At 40.2% G+C, this 12620-nt stretch overlaps 1 protein-coding gene across 1 annotated transcript in view; it reads right to left on the bottom strand.

The window, feature by feature from the left end:
• Nucleotides 1-10403, bottom strand: part of brinp2 (bone morphogenetic protein/retinoic acid inducible neural-specific 2) — a 345188-nt gene extending 334785 nt beyond the window's left edge. The window contains exon 1 of the mRNA XM_084732412.1: nt 9656-10403. The gene's annotated coding sequence lies outside the window, so the exon portion shown is untranslated. The remainder of the gene's footprint in view (nt 1-9655) is intronic.
• Nucleotides 10404-12620: the final 2217 nt, after the last annotated feature.

Below are 12620 nucleotides of genomic sequence, written 5' to 3'. Positions count from 1 at the left end.
AAGTTCAGTCAACTTTTATTTGAACTTTTATTTTAAGGCAGCCTGGATGCTAACTTAATAAGGATAAAACAAATCATTTATATTTACAGTGTAAAAGTTATTTGGATGAACTTATCCTTTGAATGGTTTATCGAAATCATCTGTAACATGTTAATCAAAATTGAGAAAATATAAAATTTAATCAAAATTTGTTTGTAATGTTTGTCCGTCTGGCTGAAAAGTTGTGCATTGAACTTAATATATTAAGCTTACCGAACATGTTTTCTTAAGCACAGCTGTTTTAATTTGAAAAATTTAGTGTCCAAGCTGCCATAAAATTAAAGTTGACTGAATTTGGAAAAATAAGTTCAGGTCGTATCGTAATTATTCAAAACAAATAAACATTTCTAGGCAAACAAACTTGATATTGATGCAAATAGTTTATATTTACAGTGTAGTGCCACGGAAAAAAAACCCTGCATACTTTATCAAAAAAGTCTTTTCAATATGACAGAAGCATAATTATATGTATATGACAATAAAGCCTCTTGAGGAAAGACGGGTTCATTAATTTGTGGTGCAGTTAGATATATTTTTATATTGGCGTGCATGTCTGAAACCTATAATCCAACAGGCTTTTGTACTACATGACAGTCAGCCCACTTCGTCAGTGTGGGTACAGTCAGCGTGTGTCAGAACCTGCAGCAGGTTCAGTCACGACACAGCAAAGAGGAGATGCAGCCTCCCGCTTCAGCCCGTATCTCAGAGGCGCGTGGGCTCGCATCACTTCTGTCATCGACGTCTTCAACAAACCATATCAGTGCACAGAGATACAATGATACCGCACCTCCGTCAATCAATAATCAATTACTCCAGGACCCGCGTTGCACGGGAACGCCTTCCTATTCCAGCCCGAGATGAGAACATTGCTTAAAGATTTTTCACCGCCACATACAACATACTGTACATAAAAACATCATGTGAGCCAGTCGATATGTGTGGGCTGTCAGGTGAACCTTCCTACATGGTTCACAAAACTGTGAACGTTTGCAGCATTGAAATAAATGTTACGATAGTGCCAAGCAAAACTCAACAGGACAACCTTCATGAAGGTAGAATTTACTGCAGGGTTGTTCTCATGTTTGCCAGGTTCACTACGCCTAGTTTCAGCTCAGCGTACCCGAGATTAAAGGGATAGTTCACCCAAAAATTCAATTCAGTCGTTATCTATTCACCCTCATTCCAATTTAAGGTTTATTTTGTTAGTCCCAACAGGCCGTTTCAACGCCGTCACAACACGCACCCCCAGTTCAGACGGTGTGCATGTGCACATGAACGTGGCTCCAAGATAAGGATCTGCAGTAAAGATCCAGGCTAAAAACATGGTCTAAATAACATTTTTTGTAAACTTGACATGTCGGGGCTTTAGGAGAGCTGAATTATACCAGATGAGCAGTATGGAGGCATCTTGTGTTTTTATTCTGTTGTTTTTCTTATGTTTAAGTCTGGTCACCATTCACTTACATTGTTCGAGAGATTCTGCAATGCCGTGTTTCCTATGAATGTGGATTAAAAAAATTAAATCAAACCTTCGGTCGGCATGAGGGTGAGTAGATAATGACTGAATTTTAATTTTCTTTAAACTGAAAGGCTCACACTTGGAAGGTAACTTTGAGTCTCTACAGTGTAAAAATGACTTGGATTATGGTTTTGTGCAACTTTACTACTCAACCTCCTCTTGGGGGGGAGGCTGCTTTAAAGGTTGAGAGACATCTTATTTAATGTTGTATTCTTTGCCATGTATTCTACCTGGATGATTTGTATGACAATGCTAAAAAGATAAGATCCCTTACATCATATTAACATTTGGCTGATTTAGAAAACTGACCTCCTGCAGGCAGCCCTGAACTGGCCGTAGGACATTGTTTGCATGCTCCTGTTTAAATCGATCTAAAATAAAAAACTACAGTACCTCAAGAATTCTTTGTCTGCAGCAGAAAGCTAAGGCTTCTTTCTATATTCTGATCAGCATGTTACACACTCGTGATGACGTGATTACGTTTACATGCATTACAAAATGAGATGTAGGTCAATAGTTCATGTCAGAGACAATGACAGAAATAGGTTTGAGACAGAAGTTTTGAGATAACCTATCAACACAACCATGCAATCTGCTCAAAAACTTAAAAATATACACAGTTCAAATAACTTATGGAGTGTTAAGAGAGATTTCCTTCATGTTTCTACATTTAGAAATCTTTTGGATCAATATGTCTGGCATGTTTACTTAGAAAAATTTGATGGAAAAAAGTATGTTTTTAATCATGAAACAATTTAAAAACTTTCATCAATTATTCTGGTTTATTGTAGGGCTGCACGATATGGGGAAAAAAAGTCAGATTGCAATAATACTGATTAAAATTGTGATTGCAACATGCAAAACAATTTGTAGGAATGATCATAATTGCATTCAAACTTTCATTTATACCGGAAAAACTATAAATTGTGTGACATTACATAGGGTCTGTTCCAAACAAACATGTTTTGTTACATCTACGGACCAAGATATTTAAGCCAGGGCAAAAACTTGCAATTAGGTTCTGGTTCTGCGGTTTGGATATCGCGCTTGGCCATATTTTGGCCACATTTGATATTTTTCGGACTTGTATAATCTTATTTTAGGCTGTACAGACTTTAGGAACCTGAAGCATCTGAAGATGCTCCTAGAAATGTCATCACAGTAAGCAAAAATACCAATTAAGGCACCATTTTTATTGCAGAAGTTCAGTTAACTGTTCATAATGATACCATTCTTGCATGGACCCCCATGCATTAAATATTAAATGAACAACACATTATGGAATACAGGCAAGACTACAATACAAGGAGGTTAGATTACATAATAATATAAGGAGAGAAAAGTAGCTAATCCTCATTTTGTAGATTTTAAAGGAAAAGTCTGACATGTTTCCTTTCCAAGAGTGAGATGAGATCAATGTCATGTCGGTGAACTTACTTTAACACAAAGTGTTCTGTCAAAAGGTAAGAAATCCACCAATCAGCATCACTAATGCTCACCTCTGCACTTGATAGGCAGTTTGTTTTTATCTGCACGACAATATGTGGTCCCTTGTATTGTCTTTATGCTAAGCTAGGCTAACCAGCTACTGTGGGTAGTTCCATCTTGCGCACACAGACACTGGGGTGCTATCGATCATATACCAAAATGTTTAACAATTTGTTAAACTAGAAATCAATGATATTAATTGATTCTTTCAGCACCTTAAAGAGGCTGTGGGTTCCAGATTGCAACAACTCACCTCACTCTCCCCTTCCAAGTGTGCAGAAGAATCTAGAGAGGCCACAAAACACAACAATTATTTTCGGGTGGAAAACATGCTTATGATTCTTATAATCCATCTCAGCCATAGTCTGCTGATAAATCCTCATGAATCTTACACGACAGACCTTTAAATCTATCAGAAATCTGAGTCGCAAAATGTCCAAAGCAAAGTTATTCAGCAGTTACCGATGAGATGGATATTTTCTCGACCCTAACCCTGAAAAATAAACCCCATTGTTAAGCACTCCTGGGTGACAGTCTCACAGTATAGCCACCCATACACACCATTCAGGGAGCAATCATTGTATATTTATGAATAACTTCAATTACACTGAGATGGTTCCACAGCCTGACTTGAACCTTAAAAACCTGTATACCAGTTATCTTGAAAAGGACAGCTCACAATGCTGAGAGACGAGATGGGTGGCAAATCTGAAAGCCTGCTATTATGTATCAATCGTTGAAAAGGCTGCATTTTCAATATCTCCCCGCGTCCTTGCAGTTTGAAGGGCACAGCCGTATCGTATGCACTAGTCAATCTCTGAAGAGCGTACACGCTGAGTACACGCATTTACATTTATATACACGCATTTAGCTGATGCACTTTTCTGCAGAGTGACTCACAATGAGAGCAACAGTGGCTCCGGCACCGATTTGTTGAACGCTCATGAGGTAGAGCAAAAGGTCAGAGACATATATCCAGAAAATATGCGACCTTGGATGATAGCGTAAGAGAGCTGGTGAGGGAAAATAAGTGGGAGAAATAAGAGCTAATAAGAGAGGTCGAATGGATTTTTCTTCTACGGGAGGACAATACTGAAACAGGGATATTAAATTTTCTATCACAGCATGTGCTTTCACCACTGTACAATATCTAGCTGTATTTTTGGGAATGGAGAAAGTGTTTCATGAGCCACACGGCTGCTTCCAGTAGATTCAGTGAAATTCTGCACCTTTCAGTTCTGGTTTTAAGGGAATTTGGTTGAACCTGAAACCTTGTTTTGTAAAGAAAAAGGCAACAGCAAAACAAAAACACCATAAAAACAAAAACAAAGAAACAAACACAGGATTTAAGTGGAATCAACTCATCTTTTCTCTTTGTTTATAAATTCTGAACTGTTCTGACCATAAATACTAGAATTCTTAAGTTTAAACAACTTCAATAAATAAAACTTGTATATTTATTTTAAATTAAACTTCTGACTTGAAATAATGAGTTGAATGAATGTACTGTACAGCTCAACTCAATAAATGAAGTTTCTGAAGAAATATGATTAGCAGACTTCTCAGTGTGCACTAAATACTTAAAACTATCCTGAGACTAAATAAATAAATAGAAATAAATAAACTAAACTAAGTTTTGCAGACCTATAATCTTTTGTTGTAATAGTTTACTTTTCTTCTTTAGATAAACTTAGTTTTCTCTTTCAGCAAATTAATTTTCGAGGACTCAAATAAACATTATTCACTTTAACTTCATTGAGTTAACGTATACAAATCCAATTTTTAGGCATTTCCAAAAACTAAGATTCTATTTTATCTAAAGAAGAAAAGTAAATTATCTCAACAAAATGATAGCAGTTGGTAAAAGTTTTTCAAAACTTAAGAGTTAGAGTTCGAACTCAAAACTCAAAAATCTACGCCTCGAAATTTAGAGTTTTCTCAACTTTTTTGTTTTTACAGTGAGCTAACTTGGCAAATGTGAAAGGGAATCAACTTTGTTTATAATTTTCATCAGTGTGACTGAAGAGTTGTTGGTTCAACTTTATATCTTAAACAAAAACTTTTCTATAATGTGAGAAAACATTCAGGAAACTTGTCATTGTAAAATTACCTCAACTTGTCTTTTCAGTTTCAGGTTCAAAGTTTAAGGCAGCTCAGACAGCAACTTTTCCAAATTAAAACAAATAGTTTATTTTTACAGTGCATGCCACCATGCTGTGAAAGTCCAAAAGCCAGAAATACCCACAGAATTATACTACATCACTGAGGATAATCAAGCTGACATGTTTAAGAGGTCTTATCTGGAGTTGTTAGCTATGAAATGTGTCTGCAGAGGCCCGTTTATTTCAGCTCTGGGATGCTATAAACATATAAACTAATCCATACTGGAGGAATGTACTTTTATTATTAACAGTTCCAAAAGTACAGGCCGGGGACCACCCGGGGCCTTTAAAATGGATTCCACAGGGTCCAAGGCAAAATGAGAAGTGGTTTAATTTTGCTCTTATTTCATTGCTGGAGAATTATAGGTTTCATTCCACCTGCTGTGGGTATCATCCAAACAACTGACTGCTCTGTGATTTTGATTCAACACAACAAACAACAACAAAAGCTACATTATAAATCATTTGAATGTTGTCTAATGCTGCGTGTGGTTTCATGTAGGGATGGGCGATAATTTAATAAACGTGCCAGACTTACTGTAACGCAAGTGCACCGAGATACATTTGTGTTGAGAGGAAACAGAGGCTGGAAAGAGGTGGGGATCATGAAAAAGTGGTTTGGATTCATTTGCTCAAACAAGATTTTCACATAAACCAATCCTGGAAACTATTTTTGTCAGTTCCTTTCCAGCAAATCTTAAAAAGGTCATTATTTATGTGGATGTTTTTCATGGCTAAAAGGTGGCTGATCGTGCTTCAATACATTCTCTCCAATCTGGAATTATGCACAGTAGTTCTCTTTGTTTTTATTGTCCAGCTTGGTGTCATATTATACTGTAGCCCCTTTTTAAAAATATACTTTAAAATAAACTTCACTATATAAAAAAAACAGTATTATCTGTTTCTTACTGACAACAAAATCAATCAAAGACCAATCAAAACTAATCAAACATTACTCAACATGAAGAAATGGGGCATTTGTCAGGGACTATTTTCAGCAATGGATTAATACACAACGGGTGCTTTACTGAGTATCGCAGGCAGCAGGATAGTGATTTCAGGATTGACTCAAAATAAACTCGCCTCTCCCAACTGGACCCACTACCCCTGAGAGAAACAACATATTTGATTTATGTTATTTACCTAATTTATGTGAACTTGTTTCACTTCAGCTGAGTGTGAATCTTTACAGCTGCCTTCTCCTCTCCTCTGCTCTGTGTGCTCTATCAAAGGCGGGGCTCCACACACGCAGAGGAACAGGAGAAGTTATTACTGTAATCTGTCTAAAACCAAAGATGGACATGTGTCAACCCCAAGCCAATCGAGCCAAAGCTAGCCAGCTGGTGAGCTACCTCCCAAACACACGTGCATCCTGCATACTGCAGCAGTTGCTGTGATGTTAACACTTAGCACACTAGCTAATGCTGATCTCTGTAGGTTTCTGGTTTGATCATACAGAGCAGGTTTACACAGCCAATCAACTTACATCCAGCTGCTAAATGACTGACAGTCACGGATAAAGATGGCAGGTTGAAGCATCGCCTGTTCAGTCTGATGAAGTTCAGGAGCTATAATCTCATCTGAGAATATGGAAGGAACTGTAATTTAAAAACTTTAAACAAGTAAATCAAGATCAGCAAATCTCTTGCTATGTGCTGCAAGTGCATTTCCAGATGATGTCCTGATCTGATTCTCCACACATTTTCCAGGGCTCCTGTGAGAAAACTCCTAAAGACTGACCTTACAGCTGTGTTTTTGTTTTATATGTGCATATATCTAACTGTTTTCTTGAATGTAATCCATAGCAGGGTTGTAACACTATTAGATTTTCATGGTACATAACCATCTCAGAAAATACCAGGGTTTCACAGTCTTGCACAACTGTTATTATTACTATAATCAGTTACAATCACCCTCAAAGTAAAAGAGTAAAAGAGTTTGTCTTCTGTAACCATTTCGCATAGAAAATAGTTGCTGAAAACATGGAAATACTGAGAACGGTCAGTTACAAATGTATCATCAGCGACTCTCTCAGTCCAAATCAGACCAGCAGTTCACTTCAGCTCACTTCAGTTCCAACAACCCCAGACAGAGGGAAAAAAATACCATCCTGTCACCGTCCTCTGGCTCTGGTGGCTCAAACGTGTGGACGGAGCGTCCATGTTTCAGGTTGCTTTCAGGTCGTAGTGGTGTTTGACAGCGAGATAGCAGAGTGGATACGCCTCCAGTGTTTCCGAGCAGAGAAAAGTTATATTTTTCTCCTAATTTTGAGACCTTATTTTATAAGTAGATTTATAGATAAACAAATATACATAGTAAGAACAATTATGATTATTTTACTGGTAACACTGTCTGTATTTGCCACATTTAGGTATGTCTTACGTGATCCATGACGGACTTTTTTCAAATCTGATAAAATCAATCCGGCTCTGGTTTAAGGTTTTAGGTTTGTGCACTACACATTTTTACCAGCAAGTCTGTGTTAGACACTGCAGGGCATGAGGTCATTTAGGGTCAAACACAAAGAGGCTGTTGGTTACTGTGGGGAAATGCAGGATCCAACATGCTTGACACATGCAAGGGAAGAAAAGTCAGGATATCTTGACCTCTGGATTGATTTTAATCTTTTTTTTTTTTTTTAACATGTCTCTCGCAATTCCCACAACTATGGAAATGTACTACTAAATCACTGTGAAGTACCTTTTTAATATTGTGATATTGATTTCAGCCATATGGGCAAGCCCTAGTCTCATGCACAGTGGAGGTTTGATCTAGCAAATATGGCTTTCGTCAGAAACAAAACACAACTTACAATATGAATTATGCATGTTGTGTATTTTACAGCTTGCCTTGTCAAACTCCCACCTGAACACATTCTATAATGGACACTCGTGCACTCATCACCGGCTCAAATGTTCAATATTTCCTTTCATCGTCACACTGTCATTAAACAACATGTCATTAGAGCTGTGTGTGGCATGCATGCAGCCTCTCTTTATGCTACAGTACGTGACACATATGCCCACACTGTCAGCATGCTTCACTTCCATTTAAACATATATATATATATATAAATATATACAGTGAGGATGTAGGGAGCTGTCAGATGTACTCTCCAGGTGGATGTGGGTGTATTTGAGTTGGATTTGGACTCTTTTCCTCTGCTTCTACCTCCTCCATGATCTGTCTGACAGGACCTCTCTCCCTCTCTGGCTCTGAGGCGGCGGTGGCAGTGGGTGTTAAGTATAAATCTGAGGCAGCAGCTCCCTCTTCTCCGAGGATTTCTTACGGCCACATATAGCGGTCTCGACAAAGTAGCTGACAGGTAAATGTTGTGCTTACATGGTTGAGAGAATTTGTGAGAAATTGCGCGGTGCGTAGCAGGCATTCAGGGTGACTGATGGAGCAACAATATCTCTCTCTCACACTCTCTCTCACACACACACACACACACACACACACACACAGATGAGAAGAGGGGAGAGAGGCAGGCATGCAGGAAGGTTTTCATTGGTTAGGAGGGACAGCAGGATCACTCAAACACACATGTTGGTGAGATGAAGCAAAGCAGAGGTTGAAGGACAAGTGAGATTCTGCTCTAGTTTTGGGCTGCAATTATTATTTTCTCAATTAATGAATTAGCTGTTTGGTCCAGAAAATGGTGAAAAATGTTGATTAATGTTTCCCAAACTGCAAGCTAATGTCCTCAAATGTCTTGTTTTGTCCACCACCCACAGATATTCAGTGTATAGAGAACTAAATAAACCAAAGAATCCTAAATTTATTTATAGCCCAAATTTAAGAAGTTGGAATCAAAGAATTTAGGGTATTTTCCTTAAAGGAACTCAAAGCAGTTAACCGATTACCAAAATAGTTGGTAACTAATTGAATAATTGATTAATCATTGCAGCCCTACTCCAGTTTCTCTCACACATATCCTGACACACATGTAAGAGGAAAATGCAACATGTTGCAAAGTTATAGTATGCAAATACAGAAAAATATCACGCACACACACTCACCAAAACACACACATTTGGTCAGCATGCTCACACTGTAGGGCTGCACTACAGCATCTACACACACATTTACACAAATGATATGCACACAAACTGTATGCAATTGGTGAATGACGCCTTAATGCCCACATTTGACCTCTTATATTTATTTGCTTGTGAACAATCCTTGCACAACATCCATTTTTTGCGCTAAGGAGCACATTCCTACTGCCTCTAGTCTGCTTCACCTCCATCCAGACTCTCAGCTCTCCCTCCTTCCTCACCCTCTCTGCTGATCGATCATGCGTCATGACTGTCACACTGCAAACTGACCGTCCTGAACCCGCATTTACTGTTTGTTCTTGTGCGTAAAAAATGCGCCTGGCACTGAAAACGCACAGAGCCGATAGTCTCATAGCTTATCCCCCGGTTTGTTTGTTCAAACTCACCCAGGGTGTGTACGCAGGTCCTCCCCCGTGCGTCTCTCTTGATGCGTGTCCGTGTATCCAGTAAAAAGAGGTGGAGAGCGGCAAAGGCGCAAACGAAACTAGTGGACGGCAGCCAAACGCCACCGACTCTTCTCTTTACCCTCCTCCTTTCCTTTTCTGCTTCCCCTCACTCTTCCCCTCTTCCCCGGGGTATGTTGAGCTGTAATAATCCAGACATTGTCCTCTTCATCAGCACATTAAAAGAAAAACACACCAATGGTTGGATGGATAGATGGATGGAAAGACTCCGTTACGCGTCAGAAGACGCAAGTTTGGAGTTCGGAGGGATTCTCCTTTCTGATTGAGAGTAATCCGCGTTTAGAAACAGTCTGAGGGAATTTAAAAAGCTCCCAATTCAGATCTGGAGTTGAAAATGTGGCTGCAAAAGCAAAGAAAGTTTGCTCTCAGTGTGTGTAAAAACAGATGAGACCAGGCGAGAAAAGCAGAAATAATCCCAGGCAGTTGTCTTCTCCTCTCCGGAGCAGAAAACTCTCCCTTCAGGGGGACTGTAGCGCACCTGCGGCCGGAGCGGAGACGCGCAGGTATCCACAACCCGAGCAGCCTCCTCCCCTCCTCCTCTCCTCCTGCGTGTGTGTGTTTTATTCCGCGTTTTTATTCCCGCTCTGCTGAGTCTCTCCGCTCATCACTCAGTGTCAAAGCCCGGCGTTGTTGCTCCAAGTAGCTCAGAGGAAAGCGTCTCTTTTCACCAGCGCTCTCCTCTCCTCTCTTCTCTCTCTCTCTCCTCAGCCAGCTCCGTCCATCCTCCTGTCGCGAAACCACACCTCCCTCTGCAGCGATTGGCTGCAAACCGCAAAGAAGGAGGAGGAGGAGGAGGAGGAGAGAAAAGGAGGTGATGCGCACTGAGGAGAGGAGAGAGCGAGGGATGGATGGAGAGACAGAGTGGGCAGAAGGAGATAAACCGAGAAGAGAGGATGGAGAGGAAGATGAGAGAAGCGGGATGAAAGAGAAGTGAAAGAGTGCCAGGGAAAGGAGGATAAAGGAGGCTGAGAAACAGTGAGGGTGTGTATGAGAGTATGCGTGTGTGTTAGGGGGCAGTTCATGCACTGAGCTCTATGTGTTTAAGCCCAAAGGGACAGGCTGGCTAATGAAAGTGAAAATGCTTCCCTCCCTTCTTCTTTTTTTTCCCTCTCCTCTCATTCACTGGCGGTGCTTTAGCCAAATTTGTCCGCTACTTTGACTCCCGGCTAAACTGAATCCATCCTGACAGTGTCCCCCATTACTTCTGTCTGTCTGTCTCCTTCCCTTTATAAGAATCTGGTGTGTGTCAGCTAAGCAGCTTCCTCGCTGAGTCTGTGATGAATAAGTAAGTGGTTTGAAGGGAGGCTGGAGAGTGGAGTGCATGTTGAATATACTGCCCAGGGGCGTCGGGAGGGAAATAAGTAACAGCCCGAGCCGCCGCTGTAATGGGAGCAAATGAGGTGGGCCGGATATTGCGATTGTTGTGGCGCAACCGCGCAAGTTAGCGGGAAGAGAAGGCAAGGAGACAAAAAAAATCGTTTGACAGCTCCTGGGAGAGGCTTTGATTGATGGCGACGCTCCAGGGAGTGTTTCAATATGAACTTGGTTAACTCGGAGCCACATGAAGCATTCATCACGGGCTGCCATACAGGAGTGAGATGCTCACCGCGAGCTAGGCAGCATTTTATTTAGAAAGGCACCTGGGGAACATCTTCACAGGCGCAGCAACTACCTATTTTAAGGCTCACATCAACAAATCTCCAACACTGCCTCAAATCAAAGGATCAACGACCTGACTGCTGCTGCTTCAAATCGCTCATATCGCAAAGTTTCAAGGGTCTAAGGATAGGAGCTATATGCATAAATAAAAAATGTCTTGTCTTCTTAAACATTTCACAGCACATTTATATAAATATTTAGATCTATATGGCATGATCGACAGAATATATTGATTGCCAGTGACTCTCGAAACTACATGGAGAGTACTAGCGACAGGCAAAACTCTGTACGAATAAAAAGGGAGGGTTTTTTTTCTGTAAATACATTATACATGTTAGTTCTCAGTGTTTTTCCGTGTTTTCAGGAACTATTTTCTATGTAGTACTTAACTGTGGAGTTAGACTGTTTAACAGTTGTTCACAATTTCTGTGTTTGAGATTTTTCAGGCAGACCTGAAAAATAGCTCAGTGACCTTCCAGAGCGATGGTCCGCCAACACTATACACTCTCAGAGTCCAAATCAGCCCAGCAGTTCACCTCAGGTCACTTCAGTTCCAACAGCTTGATACCAAAGGAAAAAAAATACCATCCTGTCACTGTCCTCTGGCTCTGGTGGCTCAAACATGTCTGGAAATGCCCCAAAAAAAGGTGGTATCGAGCCATTAGTAGTTTCTGTGGTGTGAACAATTCAGAACACACATTGTAACACGTGGTTAAGGTTGTGAAACGGTTGCAGTTTGGTTGGGTTCAGGCAACAAGACTACTTGGTGATGTTTAGTAAAACATCATGGTTTGGGTAAAAATAAAGAGAAGTACTTTATATCACATGACTAAAGTCACGTAGGATGCATGTGTAACGTAATACAACTTAAAACTTTACACAAGTCAACCCTGACTTGTGGTTTCACACAGGACATGAACCCCAGTCTCCTGGGTGAAAGTCCTGTTTCTCTTGATGTCTTGCTCATGCCATATCTCTATCCTATGTCCTCCATATGTGGATTTTCTTCCTCTGTATACTGCTCCTGTGATATTTACTACAGCCACTAAAGGTCGCCACCTAACAATAAAAGTGAATACTGGTCATGATAAGCTGCATTATCTTCATGGCTGTTACTCTACCCACTAAATATGCGCAGTAATGTTTCCTGCTTTGCCCCCGTCCACAAGTGATGACAGCACAGGATTTTAAACTGCTTTTTTCGGCTCTAGTTAAGTTTTAGAAATAT

The sequence above is a fragment of the Lutjanus erythropterus genome, chromosome 12 (assembly GCF_056507025.1).
Source record: "Lutjanus erythropterus isolate fLutEry1 chromosome 12, fLutEry1.hap2, whole genome shotgun sequence".
Taxonomy (NCBI): Eukaryota; Metazoa; Chordata; class Actinopteri; order Lutjaniformes; family Lutjanidae; genus Lutjanus; species Lutjanus erythropterus.
The sequence above is the reverse complement of the archived record's forward strand: the minus strand, read 5'-3'. Positions and strand labels throughout refer to the sequence as shown.